Source organism: Balaenoptera acutorostrata, chromosome 7 (genome assembly GCF_949987535.1).
Source record: "Balaenoptera acutorostrata chromosome 7, mBalAcu1.1, whole genome shotgun sequence".
NCBI classification, from domain to species: domain Eukaryota; kingdom Metazoa; phylum Chordata; class Mammalia; order Artiodactyla; family Balaenopteridae; genus Balaenoptera; species Balaenoptera acutorostrata.
In genome coordinates this window covers 63,576,742-63,595,316 of record NC_080070.1, presented here as the reverse complement: position 1 = coordinate 63,595,316, position 18,575 = coordinate 63,576,742, and the positions used below count along the sequence as shown (strand labels likewise).

The window sequence follows — 18,575 nt, the reverse complement described above, 5'->3', positions numbered from 1 at the left end:
TATTTTACCTTTGTAACACCAGCAGCATCTTCCCCTTTAAACACTTTTTCTAAGGTGAAAAACTAGTATTTCACATGCCTATTGATTAAAGTCAAACCCAATCTCTTAATGTAGGGACCTCATTAAGTTTTTAAGTTCCCATCTTATATAAACAAAAATGGATCTGGTAGACCAATTACTAAACACTTTAAAATTGTAAATCCCATGGTGTAAATCGTATGGCATTTAGCATTAGTTACTTGTTAGTATTTAATATCTTACTATTATATTACTCTTAGTCACAAAATCTTTATTTTCCAGCTTTATTGAAACATAAATGACATATAACATTGTGTAAGTTTAAGGTGTACAACTTTTTTTTAAAAAAATAAATTTATTTATTTATTTTTGACTTCATTGGGTCTTAATTGCTGCAGGCGGGCTTTCTCTAGTTGCAGCGAGCAGGGGCTACTCTTCATTGCAGTGCGCGCAGGCTGTCATTGCGGTGGTTTCCCCTGTTGCCACGCATGGGCTCTAGGGTGCACAGGCTTCAGTAGTTGTGGCATGTGGGCTCAGTAGTTGTGGCTCACGGGCTCTGGCAGGCTCGGTAGTTGTGGCGCACGGGCTTAGTTGCTCTACTGCATGTGGGATCTTCCCAGACCAGGGACTGAACCTGTGTCCCCTGCACTGGCAGGCGGATTCTTAACCACTGCACCACCGGGTAAGTCCCTGTACAACATGTTGATTTGATGCTATTATATATTGCAAAATGACACCACTGTAGCATAAGTTAATACCTCCATCCCAGTACATAATTACCATTTCTTTTTGGGGGTGAGAACATTTGAGATTTACTCTTTTAGCACCTTCCAAGTATATATAATACAGTATTATTAACTATAATCAAAATTCTGTACATTAGATCCCCAGAACTTACTCATCTTATAATTGGAAGTATGTACCCTTTGACCACTCCCCTTTTCCTCTACCCTCCAGTCTAGCAACCACCACTCTACTCTCAGTTTCTATGAGTTTAGCTTTTCTTAGATCCCACAAACAAGTGATACCATACAGTATTTGTCTTTCTTTGTCTGACTTATTTCACTTAGCATAATGCCCTCAAGGTTCATCAATGTTGTTTACAAATGGCAGGATTTCCTTCTTCCTCATTGCTGAATATATGTACCACATCTTCTTTATCCACTTCTCCATTGACAGATACTTGGCAACAGTGACACAACTTTTCAAAACAAATATAACTCAGGAGTGTATTCTCCTAAATGGAACAGTAAAACTCCCAGACTTAAGGCTTAAGAGAAAAGTCATTTCTACAATATGGCTTGGAATTCATTAAACTATTAACATATTTTAGGTGCTGTATAATCTTCTTAAACTGTGCTAGACCTGAAGTAAAATATACCTGAGCATTTTCAAAGGGAATCATTAGCAATTTGGGGGAAGTTACTTAATATTGGTATTACTTTCCTTGTAGAAAAGATGACATTAATCAATTAATAGGTACTCCTTAAACACATACAGTGAGCTCAGTTTTATGTTACCTACTAGGCAAAGTGCAAATACAAAGTAAAGTGTGTAAAATATATTGATTTCCTCAAAGAGATGTTAGCAAAATGCTTACTTGGAATAACCATGGCAATAAAAAGCAAAATAGTTGCTATTAAAGCCTGTTAATGGTCAAGGGGAAATGTATATAGGTTGCTGGGAAAACTTACAAACAGAAGAGAAGCAGCATGGAAGAAAATAAAGCACCTAAAAGAATAATCTATATCCTTTCTTTTAAGTAAGATCCTCTAGTTTTTTGAAACTCTTTGTAGCTTATGGACATCCCATACAATTTCCTTGCAAAGATATATAAATAAGATTATCTATGTTAATATTTGTGTTCCTTGCTCTCTGTTGAAATGACATCGTTTTCTTCTAGAGAACATTAATTTTCATGAGAAAAGGAATCAAAATTAGTAGGTAATCATTATAAATCAAGAGAGATTATACTCTATGATAAAAATAAATAGAATTTCAAATTGTACAAGTTATTTAATTAGGATAGGGGTATAAAATTAAGTGTTTTCTGAATATTAATGATGTTTCAGTGGTTTTTCAAAACTGGCAAGAGCTTGTAGAGAAGAGCCCATAATGCTTACAGATTAATCAAAGCAATTTGTACTTTTTCATTTTTAAAAATAATCTTTAAAAATAAACAAACAAAAATAATCTGAAAATTGATCAATCCTAATCACTCTCTTTTTAAAGGCCTTTGAGATATCATATTAAGCCAGAAAAGTTTTTGTTCTAAATAACTTTACCAAACCCCTGAAAACAAAAAGCATACATAATGGTACACACCTTACTTTGCTTGGAATATCAACTTAAACTATGCAACCTTATAGTTTCCACACAATACTGTTTATCTTTGGATTATAACATAGTTCTGCTTTTGTTTACAACTTAGAGGAGATCAGAGTAAAAAGGAAGCCCATCTTACTAAATATATATACTCAAAACATTACAACTCTTACTCAAGAACCACGTAAAATGAAAACAAGATACAATAAATCCTCCTTTGCTTCAGAATATAGGAGGTTACTGTGTTATTTACACCACATTCAGAAGAGGGGCTGACCTATATAACAACTGCAAATATTCTCACCTCCCACAGCTTTTACTTAGAATTTCCCTTCTCTTTTCCCTTTGATGCTCAAGAGCCCATGGTCATCCGAAGCCGTCTCTTCTCCCTAAGTTCAGTACCAGTAGACAGTAGACACAAAGGTATCTCTGGGAGGAAGGGGCAGAGGGAGTTGTAATTTCCACCCTACACTCACACACCTCTCCCATCTCATCCGTAGTTCCAAACCTCTGCCTAAGACAACCTCTCTAATCAGTCCCATGTTCCAATGCATCACACAAAGCTCTTGGTCCTCACTTTGGTGGGCCTACCCACCCTAGTTACTACAATGAAATGCCCATACAACCTTCCTTTACAAAGGGAACCCTAAGTAATACTGACTGGATTTCTTAAACTATAGATGAATCTTACTTGTGTTTCTAAATATTCATTAGCAATGCTGTGGCCTTAAGGAAAAAATTAAGAATGGACCTTGAGGGTATTATACTAAGTGAAATAAGTCAGACAAAGAAAGCCAAATACTGTATGATCTCACTCATATATGGAATCTGAAAAAACAAAAACAAAAACAAAACCAACTCACAGAACCAGAGAACAGGGTCTGGTGGGGGGCAGAAAATGGGTGAGGGTGGTTAAAAGGGAACAAGCATCTGGTTATAAGGTGAGTAAGTTCTGGGGATGTAATGTAAAGCATAGTGACTCTAGATAATAATACTCTATAGTATATTTGACAGTTGCTATGAGAATAGATCTTAAAAGTTCTCACTCCACATACACAAAAATTATAAAAATGTGGAGGTGATGGATGTGTTAACCTTCTCGTGGTAATAACTTTACAATATATACATATATCAAATCATTACGTTGTATATACCTTAAACTTATATAATGTTATATGTCAATTATATCTCAATGAAGCTTAAAGAAAAAAAATTAAGAGGGAAGTAGATAGGAGCATTCTTTAAACATGAAAGGGGTCCTAGGCACGTGAGCTCCAAACTTTAAAAAAGTTAGGGACTAAGTAAGCCTGGGTCACAAAGAAGAAATAATATTGTAGACAGAAGAATTAGCATAAATACTCACAAAGAAATGACTAAAATGTTTGTGGGATTAGATGAGGAAAAATTAGAGACTGGCCCCACTTAAAATCTAAGAACTAGGAACACATTTCACTGTAAATTTTTGGAAACCTGTTAACATCACCCTTGTTTATTTGCTATATTTGTCCTGTTAGTTTCCCCCACTATTGTTAACATTTAAAAACAGGAAAAAAGGGCTTCCCTGGTAGGGCAGTGGTTAAGAATCTGCCTGCCAATGCAGGAGACACGGGTTCAAGCCCTGGTCTGGGAAGATCTCACATGCCGTGGAGCAACTAAGCCCGTGCACCACGAGTACTGAGCCTGTGCTCTAGAGCCCACGAGCCACAACTACTGAAGCCCGTGTGCCGCAACTACTGAAGCCCGCGCGCCTAGAGCCTGTGCTCCGCAACAAGAGAAGCCACCGTAATGAGAAGCCTGCACACTGCAACGAAGAGTAGCCGCTGCTCGTCGCAACCAGAGAAAGCCTGCGTGCAGCAACAAAGACCCAATGCAGCCAAAAATAAATAAGTAAATAAATAAATTTTAAAAAATAATGATAATAAAAATAAAAACAGAAAAAAACTAAACTCTGAGCCTCAAAAGACTGGTTGAGTACTTTTGCCTCAGGTAGTGAAAGGGAGGGAGGGTAATATTTCTCAGAGTGAATTCTATAGTAGGCCAAGGAACTGAGACATCTTAAACAGACTAAGTGGCTGCAGTAGGAAGGGAAGCAAGATCCTGGGGCTTTTGAAAGAGGAAAAAAAAAGTGAGAAGAGAGCTAGACTAACGCCAGGAATGGCACTTTGTCACTTGCATTTATATGAATTCTCTCATTCATTTCTCAATAAAAACATATGAGATAGGTACTATTATTATCCCCACTTTATAGGTGAGGAAACTGAGAGGTAGGAAGGTTAGCTTGTTGAAAGCCACAAAGTGGTGAAACAAGTATATGAACTTAGGAAGTGGAATTCCAGAGTCTGCTCTCTTAATCACTATTCTGTATTGCCTAAAGGATCAAGTTAATAACTCATAAGGAGATAAAGAAATCTTACAAAAAGTGAGGACAGACATACAAATGGGAACAACATACAAATGACAATAGTTGAACTGTTAAGAAAAAAAGGCCCCCAAACAATTACTAAAGATATTAACCCAACAAATTTTTCTGAAAATATAGTTTCAGAAGTTATGAATCTCAAGCTGTTATTCTCTTTTATATGAAAAAAAGAGAATATGTGACAAACTTTAGTGCTTGTAAAGATCAGTGTCTCAAAAGAAAGGTTCCGCAGTCTAAAAACAAATTTTACACATTATATCCTTTGACAGTGTTCAAAGGAATTTAAAATGCAACATTACCTACTCTAATACTAAAAATAAAAATTTAAAACTTCTTTTTGTTTAAATATGAATAATTCATGCTGTTTTCCTGTTTTTCTAATGAAACCCTAATGAAATAAATGCTGTTCATTCAGCCCTCTGATATCCAAATGCACAAACATAGGCATACGTATGCACAAACGTGCATATATAAAGAACACATATATGTAAGCACATACACATGCACAGGGAGTTGTCACCTGCATGCACATCACCTTTACACATGCCCACGGACAGACATGCTTGCCCACATGCAGACTCACACAAACCCCCACCCCAGTAACAAAGAGAGATTTACAGAGATCCATCCCCACAAATATAGCTAGCTTTGGGACAATTGTTATACACATAAAATAGTTTTTAATATAGACATGTATCTACCAATGAGGCATATTTGTCAACAGAGGAATGTTGACAACAAAATCAGACTAACATTTAAAGAACACTTGGTTCATAAACCCACTAGATTCCACAGATACATTGTAACTGTTTTACAGATGAGGAAACACTTTGAAAAATAAAGTACCTTTCCCAAGGTAACACAGCTAATAAATGGCAGACCCAGTCCTTTAGCCTTTAGTTTGTAACCTCTTTCTATTACCTATCAGTGCTGCTGAAAGTAATACTGTGTTAACGTTCGCAAATAACTACCAGTCACTATGTATTGGCTCATAATCTCAACCACTTCGCAAAGTAACTTCCTTTCTTAATGCTGGAGATATTGCAAGATGTGAAACTGCAATAAAGGTGAACAAAAATTTGATGAAGCAATTAACTGACTACATACTAACTTACTGATATATTTCTTTTTCGATAAGCAGTTTAATAACCTTAAATATTGTTCATATTGGATCCAGTTTTAAACAATGAAACTATTATAAAACATCTTTACAATTCAATTTAATATGGACTCAGAATTTATTGGATAAATATTTGTATTTTTAAAAGACTTTACCACATAACTAAATAAGAATTCTTCAGACTGTTGTTTTTTAGGTCCAGAGAAAATATTATTGCAATTTTCCCCTAGTATAGTATGATAAAACAATTTTTTTTCATTAGGGCAGAATGTATACTCTTACTAAAACTATAAGGAAACTTTTATTTTTCTTACTTAAAAACGGAAGACCACAACAATATTTATTAATCACTATTTGATCAGAAGCAAGAAACTTCCCTAATCATTTTACTTAGAGAAAAACTATCCCAGTAATGAGAAGAGAGCTTATTGGTGAGATAAAGAAGCAATCCATGATTCTTCCTTTTATCCACTGAAGGACTTAAGAATAGTAAACTCACCTTTTGAAACTTATCTTTATCAAAATCAGAAATAGTATAAAGTCAAAACAACAATACAGTCATATCATTTATATTCTCTCTGGGAACGTCACCCTCTGGGATAAAGAGTAGGTTTACTTACTGCTTACTATAAAAACAGTGGATTCTCCAAGTTCTGTTTCTCTTCTACAGCGTGATCTACTATACGTGTAGGCATCCATTTAGGCCCTCCCCATCACCCCCACTGGACTTGGGGTTCAGGGGAACTAATGCAAACTCGATAGTCTCGATACCTGCTGTGCGGTGAATAATAAAGTCCATTGTCTCTAAACCACGACCCTCATGACTTCTGCCAGCATCCATGAAATAGTAAAAAGCTAACTTATTAGGTTATAAGTAGGAAAAAATCAAATCCGAGATGTGGAGGGTATACTTCCTCTTTTGCCTCAAATGAAGAGAAAGGAGTTTTAATGGAACAACTTGAAAGGACTGATTGTTCCTCACAGATAAGAAGACCGGATGGACTGGAACATGACTCCACCCCAGATACTGAAAATGTTGAGCTAGGATGATGGAGATTTACTCTTGCTTTAGAATCAGCCTAAACTCCCAGATATTAACCAGATTTTTTTTAATGTGCAAGCTTCCCAGTAACCATTTGGGCAATTTGAAAGTGAGAGTCGTAGTGGAGGGTTGTCTTAGGTCCTACTTAAGAGGACCACCTAAAAGGGTAAATACAGCTCAGCAGCTGAGAAACTGAATGTTATTTCTAGAATTCTAGAGGCTAAGGAGAGAGTAAGATAGAAGTGTAGGTAAGAGATGTGCAGCAACAAGGGATGTCCAAAGAACCCAAGAAATTACTCTACAAAAGAAGGTCAGTTTTAAAAATCTGTCAAGCCCAGCTAATTGACAGCCATCTGATAACAGTACCAGTCAAGTAGGAACATTTCTATGCCCCTTACCTCTCCCTCTCTCCCCCAAGCTCCAACTCCAGAGGGGTCAGAAATCGTAGCTATGGAGTTAGGAAAGAGGTAAGCAAGAAAGACAAAAGGAGCCTCTGGGATCCCTTCACCCATGAAGTCATTCACCTGCAGTAGGCCCTAGGTAGAAGAGAAGTAGCTGCAACCATGAAATAAGTAGGAAGCTTTAACTATTACGAGAGATTGGAAAGCATGTTCACTTGAAGGAATCATAGGTGTGTAAGAGCTTCTAGTTTTGCACCATACACAAGAGATGAACTTCCCTCACTGAATAAGGATAGTGGGAGTTAATATAAAGTCCTTTTGTGATTATCTCTTAGTTGATTTTGCTAATATGTAATTAAGCTCTTTAAAAAGTAGATTGTATCTACTCTTTCTTTTGAAATTCTAGATGCTTTTACACAATATTGAGCATACAGTCTTATTCATTTGATGCTATTCCATGAACAAATGCAGTGCCACTACAGGATGATGATGTATGCTAAAAAATATATTTAAAATTTACCTTTCTTCTCTTTTACCTCTATTAAATGTATACAAATCAAGTACCATAAAAACAGAAATGGAGTCAGATGTAGAAAACAAACTTATGGTTACCAGGGGAGAAAGCAGTGGCAGGGGGGAAGCGTGGAGGGAGAGATAAATTGGGAGACTGGGATTGACATATACACTCTACTATATGAAATAGATAAATACTCTGTAATGACTTATGGGAAAAGAATCTGAAAAAGAGTGAATATATGCATATGTATAACTAATTCACTTTGCTGTACAGCAGAAACTAACACAACATTGTAAAATCAAGTATCCTCCAATAAAAATTAAAAATAAAAATAAAAGCACCATCAACAATAAAAAAGTGATAAGTACTAATTAAATCCTTATAATTTGCTTAGCAGACTTCTTAAACTGTAGTTATGCTTTATAAATTAATTTTAAATTGTGTTATGTAAACAGGGAACCACATATCTAACCAATGGAAAAGTACACTTAAACATTTGTTTGGTTTGTAAGATATACATAAAGGTTGGGTTAACGTCCCTACAGTAAACATAATTCAAAGGAGGAAAAGTAATCTTTTCATAAAAGAAAATGACGTCTCACTTGGATTCATTTCCTTAACATGGACACAACCCATAACTTCACTGTATACTGGTATCAATTAGTTTCTGACAAATGTGTTGATAATCTGTTTCCCATTTTTTTGTAGGTAATCTTTTTTCTAATTGCAAGAATGAGTGAGTAAGTGTGTGTGTGTGTGTGTCCTTGATCTACAACTCAGTTTACCTAGGGTGGAAATTTTTTCTTTGTCCTGTTTATCCTTCGTGGAATTGATGGGCTTTTTCAATATGAAGACACATCACTCTCCAAATCTAGCATATTTTCAACCTTTAAGAAATATCTCTTCCCTGATGCATACTATTCTTACCTTCTGGAACTCCTTAGTCTATTTTCCTGTTTCTTAACTCCTCTTTCATATTTTCAACCTCTATCTTTTTAAAAATTATTTTTAATTTTTTAAATTGAAGTACAGTTGATTTACAATGTTGTGTTAGTTTCTGGTGTACAGCAAAGTGATTCAGTTATATATCTATATATTCTTTTTCATATTCTTTTCCATTATGGTTTATTACAGGATATTGAATATAGTTCCCTGTGCTATACAGTAGGCCTTTGTTGCTTATCTACTTTATATATAATAGTTTGTATCTGCTAAACCCAAACTCCTAGTTTATCTTCCCCTGCTCTCTTTCCCCTTTGGTAACCATAAGTTTGTTTTCTATGTCTGTGAGTCTGTTTCTGTTTTGTAAATAAGTTCATTTGTATCATATTTTACATGCCACATATAAGTGATATCATATGATATCTGTCTTTGACTTACTTCACTTAGTATGATATCCCTAGGTCCATCCATGTTGCTGTAAATGGCATTATTTCATTCTTTTTATGATTGAATAGTATTCCATTGTATATATGTATACAACATCTTCTTTATCCACTCATCTGTCGATGGACATTTAGGTTGTTTCCATGTTTTGGCTATTGCAAATAATGCTGCTATGAACACTAGGGTGCATGTATCTTTTCGCATTAGAGTTTTCTCTGGATATATGCCCAGGAGTGGGATTGCTGGATCATATGGTAATTCTATTTTTAGTTTTTTAAGGAACCTCCATACTGTTTTCCATAGTGGCTGCACCAATTTACAATCCCAGCAACAGTGCAGGAGGGTTCCCTTTTCTCCACACCCTCGCCAGCATTTATTGTTTGTAGACTTTTTAATGCTGGCCATTCTGTCAACCTCTATCTTTTTATTCTATATTCTAGATGATTTGCTCATCCAGACTTTCTCAGTTGAGACTTTTGATTCACTAATTCTCTCTTCTGCTGTGTCAATTTAAGCCATCAAAGAGTTTATTTTTAATTTCCCCAACTTTGATTATATATAAGACTTAGAAAGGATCCTTTCTCATTCTGCCTGTTCTTATTTACTTCTGTTCTCATTGTGAGCTACTGTTTCATTTGAGATTCTTAAACATTCTTACTTCTGAATTCTTTTTTGGGGTTGTGTTCTTATTCTTAGTTACTCAGATATGACTCTATTTAATGTATCTGCTGTCTCTTATGGCAGTAGATTTCTTTACATACCCTAAAATACTTACTTGCAAGTTCTCTGTATGTGGGAGTTTTATACTTTGTGAACTGTTTACTGCCATATTGTTTCATGGTTGCTCAGACTAGTGCTTCAGAGTTGCATAGCTTCAGAGCAAAAGTCTTAAATCAGGAAGATTGGGGCTTTGCTCCCACATGGGTAGAGCTCTATTCCAGACGCCATATCCACACACAACATATTTTGGTTACTATTTCCATTTTTGTATAGAGGCTTGTCTGGCCCACAGGAACACCAACAGTGTCAGGTGGAGTTTTTTCAGGTCTAGTTTTACTACCTGGAAACATGGTCCCAGTTCCCTGCTTTATGCAGACAGCCCAGTTCCAATCTCCCATTTGCAAGATATATTTGACTCTCTTAAAATGTGTAGTCTCTTAAATTTGGCTTAACTCACAGAAACCTGGCCAACACGATCCAGATTTCTGTGAGTCAGATAACATCAACATCCACTCATCACTAAGGATTTCCCTTCTATTCATGGTCTGCAGGGGTTTTCCTTGTCTTAAATGTACCTAGAATATATTTACTTATGTATTTCTTTGAAACATTTTCACATTGTAGTTTAAAAGCTTGGAGCAAAGTGGAAGCAGACTATTCAGGTGCTTTCACTGACACTTAAATCAGAAATCCAGATGCAAACTATCTGAGGGGGAGAGCATGTATGTGACTCAGGAAGAATGGATGTGATACAGCTGAATTTGGTGCCGAGACAAGGAAGCAGGTCAAAAGTTGTTTGTTAAAAAAAAAACACTGAACTTTAGTAGCATATAACTGAAAAAAAATATTACTATTTCAATAATAGTTTTGGCTTTCATAATTTCCTCAGATTCCAATTCTGTCATCTTTTATAACTATTCTTATTTTTACTTTTATCTTTACCCATGTACTCATTTTTCCAGCCTCAGTTATATATCATTTAAAATTTAATATCTACCATGGACATAACATGGAAAACCTACTAGTCTTTTATGTTTATTCCTTTTTTTTCATCTTTATTGAAATATAATTTACATTCCCTTAACTTCATCCATCGTAAGGGTAAAATTCAATAAGTTGTAATCACTTTGTAGTGTTGTACAAAATAATCACAATTCAGTTTTAGGACTTTTTCATCACCCCCAAAATTTGCTTTGAGTCTATTTGTAGCCAGTCACCCCTACCCCCACCCCGTTCCAGCCACATGCAACCACGAATGGGCTTTTTTTCCCTCTATAGATTTGCCTTTTCTGGCATTTCAATATAAATGAAACCATACAATATGTAATCTTATTCATCTGGCTTCTTTCACTTAGCAGGGATTGGCAAGCTACAGTCTGCAAGCCAAATCTAGCAGGCCACATGTTTTTGTAAATAAAATTTATTGGAACATAACCATGTCCACTCCATATTGTCTATGGTCGCTTTCACACTACAATAGTGGAGTTGAGTAGTTGCAACAGAGGCTCTGTGGCCCACAAACCATAAAATATTTACTATCTGGCTTTTTACAGAAAAAAATTTGCTGACCCTTGACTTAGTAAAATGTTTTTGAAGTTCATTCCCATTGTAGCATGTATCAGTATTCAGTATAGTGTTCCTTTTCATTGCTGAACAGTATGCTATTGCATGAACACATGACATTTTGTTTATCCATTTACCAAACAGTGGATATTTCAATATTTTTTAGTTTTTAGCTATTATGAATAATTCTGCTATAAATGTTTGTGTAAATGTTTCAGTGTAAACATGTGTTTTCATTTTTCTTATACAGACTCCTAGGAATAGAATTGCTAGGTTATATGTAAAGTTCTGATTAACTTTTAAAGAAACTGTCAAACTGTTTTCCAAAGTTGGCTGTATCATTTTATATTCCCAACAATGTCTGAGGGTTCCAGATGCTCTTCATTCTTGCTAACACTTGGCATTTTCTGTCATTTAAATTACAGTCATTGTAGTAGGTGTGTAGTTGTATCTCATGGTTTAAATCTGCATTTGCCTAATGTCTAATGAGGTTGAACACCTTTTCATGTGGTAATTTTCCATCCATACAACTTTGATGAAATACTTCTATCAAAGTGTCTTCCCCTTTTAAGTGCATTGTCTTCTTATTGATTTTTAAGAGTTCTTTATATATTCCAGATATAAGTCCTATATCAGATATGATTTGCTAATATTTCTGTCTGGGGCTTGTCTTATTCCTTTAGTCATGTAGTGTAAATGTTCATTTAAATGAAGTTCAGTTTTTTTTTCTTTTATGGCCTTACTCCTGGTGTTGTATCTAAAAATGCCTTGCCTAATCCAAGGTCTTCTAGAAGATCTAAAATTTTAGAGCTTATATTTAGGACTATGATCCATTTTGAGTTCATTTATCTCTACAGTGAGCGTCAAGGACCTAACTATTTTTCCTATATATGAATATGTAATTATTCCAGTACCAGTTATCAGAAACACTGTCCTTTTCAACTGAATTGCGTTGGCAGCTTTGTCGAACATTAACTGACCATAAAATATAAGGGTTTATTCATTGATTCACAATTTTGAATCATTTATCTATATTTCTTTCTTCTTTATGCTAATATTTTGCCAAATTTATTAATATAGATTTATATGAAAGTATTGTAATTGTACCACGCAAGTCCTCCAAATTTTTCCTTCTTTTCAAAATTACTTTTGCCCAATCTAGGCCCTTCGCATTTCCATGAATATTTTAGTATTAGCTTGTCAATTTTTACCAAAAACAAAAACCCTGGGAAGAAAACAGGGATTATACTGAATCAATTTGGGGAGAATTATCATTTTAATAATAATACTGAGTCTTCCAATCCATGAACAAACTGTCTATCCATTTATTTAAATCTTTTAAAATTTTGTCCAGCAGTGTTTTGTTTTCAGTGTATAAATCTTGAACTGCTGTTGTTTAATTTATTCCTAAATATTATAATATTTTTGATGCAACTGTAATTGTTTTCTGATTTAGGGGATTGTTCATATCTAATATCTAGACAAATACTTGATTTCTTTCTCTTTTTTATTATCTATTTTACACATATTAGTGTATATATATCAATCCCAATCTTCCAATTCATCCCACCACCAGGCCTTCCCACGCTTACCCCGCTTTGTGTCCATATGTTTGTTCTCTACATCTGTGTCTCTATTTGGGCCTTGCACACCAGTTCATCTGTACCATTTTTCTTGATTCCACATATATGTATTAATATACAATATTAGTTTTTCTGACTTACTTCACTCTGTATGACAGTCTCTCGGTCCATCCCCATCTCTACAAATGACCCAATTTCGTTCCTTTTTATGGCAGAGTAATATTCCATTGTATATATGAACCACATCTGCTTTATCCATTCATCTGTTGATGGGCATTTAGGTTGCTTCCATGACCTAGCTATTGTAAACAGTGCTGCAATGAACATTGGCGTGCATGTGTCTTTTTGAATTATGGTTTTCTCTGGGTATATGCCCAGGAGTGGGATTGCTGGGTCATATGGTAATTCTATTTTTTTTTTTTTTTTTTTTTTTATTTATTTTTGGCTGTGTTGGGTCTTCGGTTCGTGCGAGGGCTTTCTCCAGTTGCGGCAAGCGGGGGCCACTCTTCATCGCGGTGCGGGGACCGCTCTTCATCGCGGTGCGCGGGCCTCTCTCCATCGCGGCCCCTCCCGTCGCGGGGCACAGGCTCCAGACGCGCAGGCTCAGCAATTGTGGCTCACGGGCCCAGCCGCTCCGCGGCATGTGGGATCTTCCCAGACCAGGGCTCGAACCCGTGTCCCCTGCATTAGCAGGCAGACTCTCAACCACTGCGCCACCAGGGAAGCCCGGTAATTCTATTTTTAGTTTTTTAAGGAACCTCCATACTGTTCTGCATAGTGGCTGTATCAATTTACATTCCCACCAACAGTGCAAGCGGAGAAGATAGCGGAGTAGAAGGACGTGTGCTCACTCCCTCTTGCGAGAGCACCGGAATCACAAGTAACTGCTGAACAATCATCGACAGGAAGACACTGAAACTCAGCAAAAAAGATACCCCACATCCAAAGACAAACAAGAAACCACAATGAGATGGTAGGAGGGGTGCAATCACAATAAAATCAATTCCCATAACTGCTGGGTGGCTGACTCACAAACTGGAGAACACTTATACCACAGAAGTCCACCCACTGGAGTGAAGGCTCTGAGCCTCATGTCAGGCTTCCCAATCTGGGGGTCTGGCAAAGGAGGAGGAATTCCTAGAGAATCACACTTTGAAGGCTAGCGGGATTTGACTGCAGGACTTCAACAGGACTGGGGGAAACAGAGACTCCACTCTTGGAGGGCACACACAAAGTAGTGTGCACATCGGGACCCAGGGGAAGGAGCACTGACGCCACAGGAGACTGAACCAGACCTACCTGCTAGTGTTGGAGGGCCTCCTGCAGAGGTGGGGGGTGGCTGTAGCTCACCGTGGGGACATGGACACTGGCAGCAGAAGTTCTGGGAAGTATTCCTTGGCGTGAGCCCTCCCAGAGTCCGCCATTAGCCCCACCAAAGAGCCAGGTAGGCTCCAGTGTTGGGTCGCCTCAGGCCAAACAACGAACAGGTAAGGAACCCAGCCCCACCAATCATCAGACAAGCGGATTAAAGTTTTACTGAGCTCTGCCCACCAGAGCAACACCCAGCTGTATCCACCGCTCCCATCAGGAAACTTGCACAAGCCTCTTAGATAGCCTCATCCCCCAGAGGGCAGACAGCAGAAGCAAGAAGAACTACAATCCTGCAGCCTGTGGAACAAAAACCACATTCACAGAAAGACAGACAAGATGAAAAGGCAGAAAGCTATGTACCAGATAAAGGAACAAGATAAAACCCCAGAAAAACAACTAAATAAAGTGGAGATAGGCAACCTTCCAGAAAAAGAATTCAGAATAATGATAGTGAAGGTGATCCAGGACCTCGGAAAAAGAATGGAGGCAAAGATCAAGACGATGCAAGACATGCTTCACACAGACCTAGAAGAATTAAACAACAAACACCTACAAGAATTAAAAAACAAACAAACAGAGATGAACAATATAATAACTGAAATGAAAATACACTAGAAGGAATCAAAAGCAGAATAACTGAGGCAGCAGAACGGATAAGTGACCTGGAAGACAGAATGGTGGAATTCACTGCTGTGGAACGGGATAAAGAAAAAAGAATGAAAAGAAATGAAGACAGCCTAAGAGACCTCTGGGACAACATTAAACGCAACAACATTCACATTATAGGGGTCCCAGAAGGCGAAGAGAGAGAGGAAGGACCAGAGAAAATATTTGAAGAGACTATCATCGAAAACTTCCCTAACATGGGAAAGGAAATAGCCACCCAAGTACAGAAAGCGCAGAGAGTCCCAGGCAGGATAAACCCAAGGAGAAACACACCAAGACACATAGTAATCAAATTGACAACAATTATAGACAAAGAAAAATTACTGAAAGCAACAAGGGAAAAATGAGAAATAACATACAAGGGAACTACCATAATGTTAACTGCTGATTTCTCAGCAGAAACTCTACAAGCCAGAAGGGAGTGGCATGATATATTTAAAGTGATGAAAGGAAAAAACCTACAACCAAGATTATTCTACCCAGCAAGGATCTCATTCAGATTCGATGGAGAAATCAAAAGCTTCACAGACAAGCAAAAGCTAAGAGAATTCAGCACCACCAAACCAGCTCTACAACAAAGGCTATAGGAACTTCTCTAAGTGGAAAACACAACAGAAGAAAAGGACCTACAAAAACAAACCCATAACAACTAAGAAAATGGTAATAGGAATATACATATCGATAATTACCTTAAACGTAATTTATGGATTAAATGCTCCAACCAAAAGACACAGGCTTGCTGAATGGATACAAAAACAAGACCCATATATATGCCATCTACAAGGGACCCACTTCAGACCTAGGGACACATACAGACTGAAAGTGAGGGGATGGAAAAAGATATTCCATGCAAATGCAAATCAAAAGAAACCTGGAGTAGCAATACTCATATCAGACAAAACAGACTTTAAAACAAAGACTATTAAAAGAGACAAAGAAGGACACTACATAATGATCAAGGGATCAATCCAAGAAGAAGATATAACAATTGTAAATATTTAGGCACCCAACATAGGAGCACCTCAATACATAAGGCAAATGCTAACAGCTATAAAAGAGGAAATCGACAGTAACACAATAATAGTGGGGGACTTTGACACCTCACTTACACCAATGGACAGATCATCCAGACAGAAAATTAACAAGGAAGCACAAGCTTTAAATGACACAACAGACCAGATACATGTAATTGATATTTATAGGACATTCCATCCAAAAACAGCAGATTACACTTTCTTCTCAAGTGCACATGGAAAATTCTCCAGCATAGATCACATCTTGGGTCACAAAGCAAGCCACAGTAAACTTAAGAAAACTGAAATCATATCAAGCATCTTATCTGACCACAACGCTATGAGATTAGAAATGAATTACAGGGAAAAAGCGTAAAAAACACAAACAAATGGAGGCTAAACAATACGTTACTAAATAACCAAGAGATCACTGAAGAAATCAAAGAGGAAATCAAAAATACAATCCTACCTCAAGAATCAAGAAAAATCTCAAATAAACAACCTAACCTTACACCTAAAGCAATTAGAGAAAGAACAAAAAAACATATGGACACCAAGGGGGGAAAGTGGCAGGGGGCAGTGGTGGTGGTGGTGTGATGAATTGGGCAATTGGGATTGACATATATATACTAATATGTATAAAATGGATAACTAATAAGAACCTGCTGTATAAAAATATAAATTTTAGGGCTTCCCTGGTGGCGCAGTGGTTGAGAATCTGCCTGCTAATGCAGGGGACACGGGTTCGAGCCCTGGTCTGGGAAGATCCCACATGCCACGGAGCAGCTGGGCCCGTGAGCCACAACTACTGAGCCTGCGCGTCTGGAGCCTGTGCCCCGCAACGGGAGGGGCCGCGACAGTGAAAGGCCCGCGCATCGCGATGAAGAGCGGTCCCCGCACCGCGATGAAGAGTGGCCCCCACTTGCCGTAACCAGAGAAAGCCCTCGCACGAACCGAAGACCCAACACAGCCAAAAAATAAATAAATAAAAATAAATAAATAAAGTAGCTATAAAAAATATATATATATATATATATATATAAATTTTAAAAAGTCTATGTGTTTGAAAAAAACAAAAACAAAACAGTTCAAGAGGTTCCCTTTCTCCACACCCTCTCCAGCACTTATTGTTTGTAAATTTTCTGATGATGCCCATTCTAAACAGTGTGAGGTGATACCTTCATTGTAGTTTTGATTTGCATTTCTCTAATAATTAGTGATGTTGAACATCTTTTCATGTGCTTCTTGGCCATCTGTATGTCTTCTTTGGAGAAATGTCTATTTAGGTCTCTGCCCATTTTTTTTTTTTTTTTTAACTTTGGGTTTATTTATTTTATTTATTTATGGCTGTGTTGGGTCTTCGTTTCTGTGCGAGGGCTTTCTCAAGTTGCGGCAAGTGGGGGCCACTCTTCATCGCGGTGCGCGGGCCTCTCATTATCGCGGCCTCTCTTGTTGTGGAGCACAGGCTCCAGACGCGCAGGCTCAGTAATTGTGGCTCACGGGCCTAGTTGCTCCGTGGCATGTGGGATCTTCCCAGACCAGGGCTCGAACCCGTGTCCCCTGCATTGGCAGGCAGATTCTCAACCACTGCGCCACCAGGGAAGCCCTCTGCCCATTTTTTAACTGGGTTGTTTATTAATATTGAGCTGCACGAGCTATTTATATATTGTGAAGATTAATCCTTTGTCCGCTGATTCCTTTGCAAATGTTTTCTCCCATTGTGAGGGTTGTCTTTTCGTCGTTTATAGTTTCCTTTGCTGTGCAAAAGTTTTTAAGTTTCATTAGGTCCCATTTGTTTATTTCTGTTTTTATTTCCATTACTCTATGAGGTGGGTCAAAAAAGATCCTGCTGTGATTTATGTCAAAGAGTGTACTTCCTATGTTTTCCTCCAAGGGTTTTATAGTGTCTGGTCTTACATTTAGGTCTTTAATCCATTTTGAGTTTTGGGTTTCTTTAAATTTATTAATTTATTTTGTTTATTTATTTTTGGCTACATTGGGCCTTCGTTGCTGCGTGCGGGCTTTGTCTAGTTGCGGGGAGCGGGGCTACTCTTCGTTGTGGTGCACATGCTTCTCACTGCGGTGGCTTCTCTTGTTGCAGAGCACGGGCTCTAGGCACGCGGCCTTCAGTAGTTGTGGCTCGCAGGCTCTAAAGTGCAGGCTCAGTAGTTGTGGCACACCGGCTTAGCTGTTCCACGGCATGTGGGATCTTCCCGGACCAGGGCTTGAACGCGTGTCCCCTGCATTGGCAGGCAGATGTTTAACTGCTGCACCACCAGGGAAGCCCTTGAGTTTATTTTTGTGTATGGTGTTAGGGAGTGTTCTAATTTCATTCTTTTACACGTAGCTGCCCAGTTTTCCTAGCACCACTTATCGAAGAGTCTGTCTTTTCTCCATTGTATATTCTTGCCTCCTTTGTCAAAGATAAGGT

At 37.6% G+C, this 18,575-nt stretch overlaps 1 protein-coding gene across 2 annotated transcripts in view; it reads right to left on the bottom strand.

The window, feature by feature from the left end:
- The window catches only part of GLCCI1 (glucocorticoid induced 1), a 128,489-nt gene that overhangs the window by 36,816 nt on the left and 73,098 nt on the right, over positions 1-18,575 (bottom strand). The gene's annotated exons all lie outside the window — the stretch shown is intronic.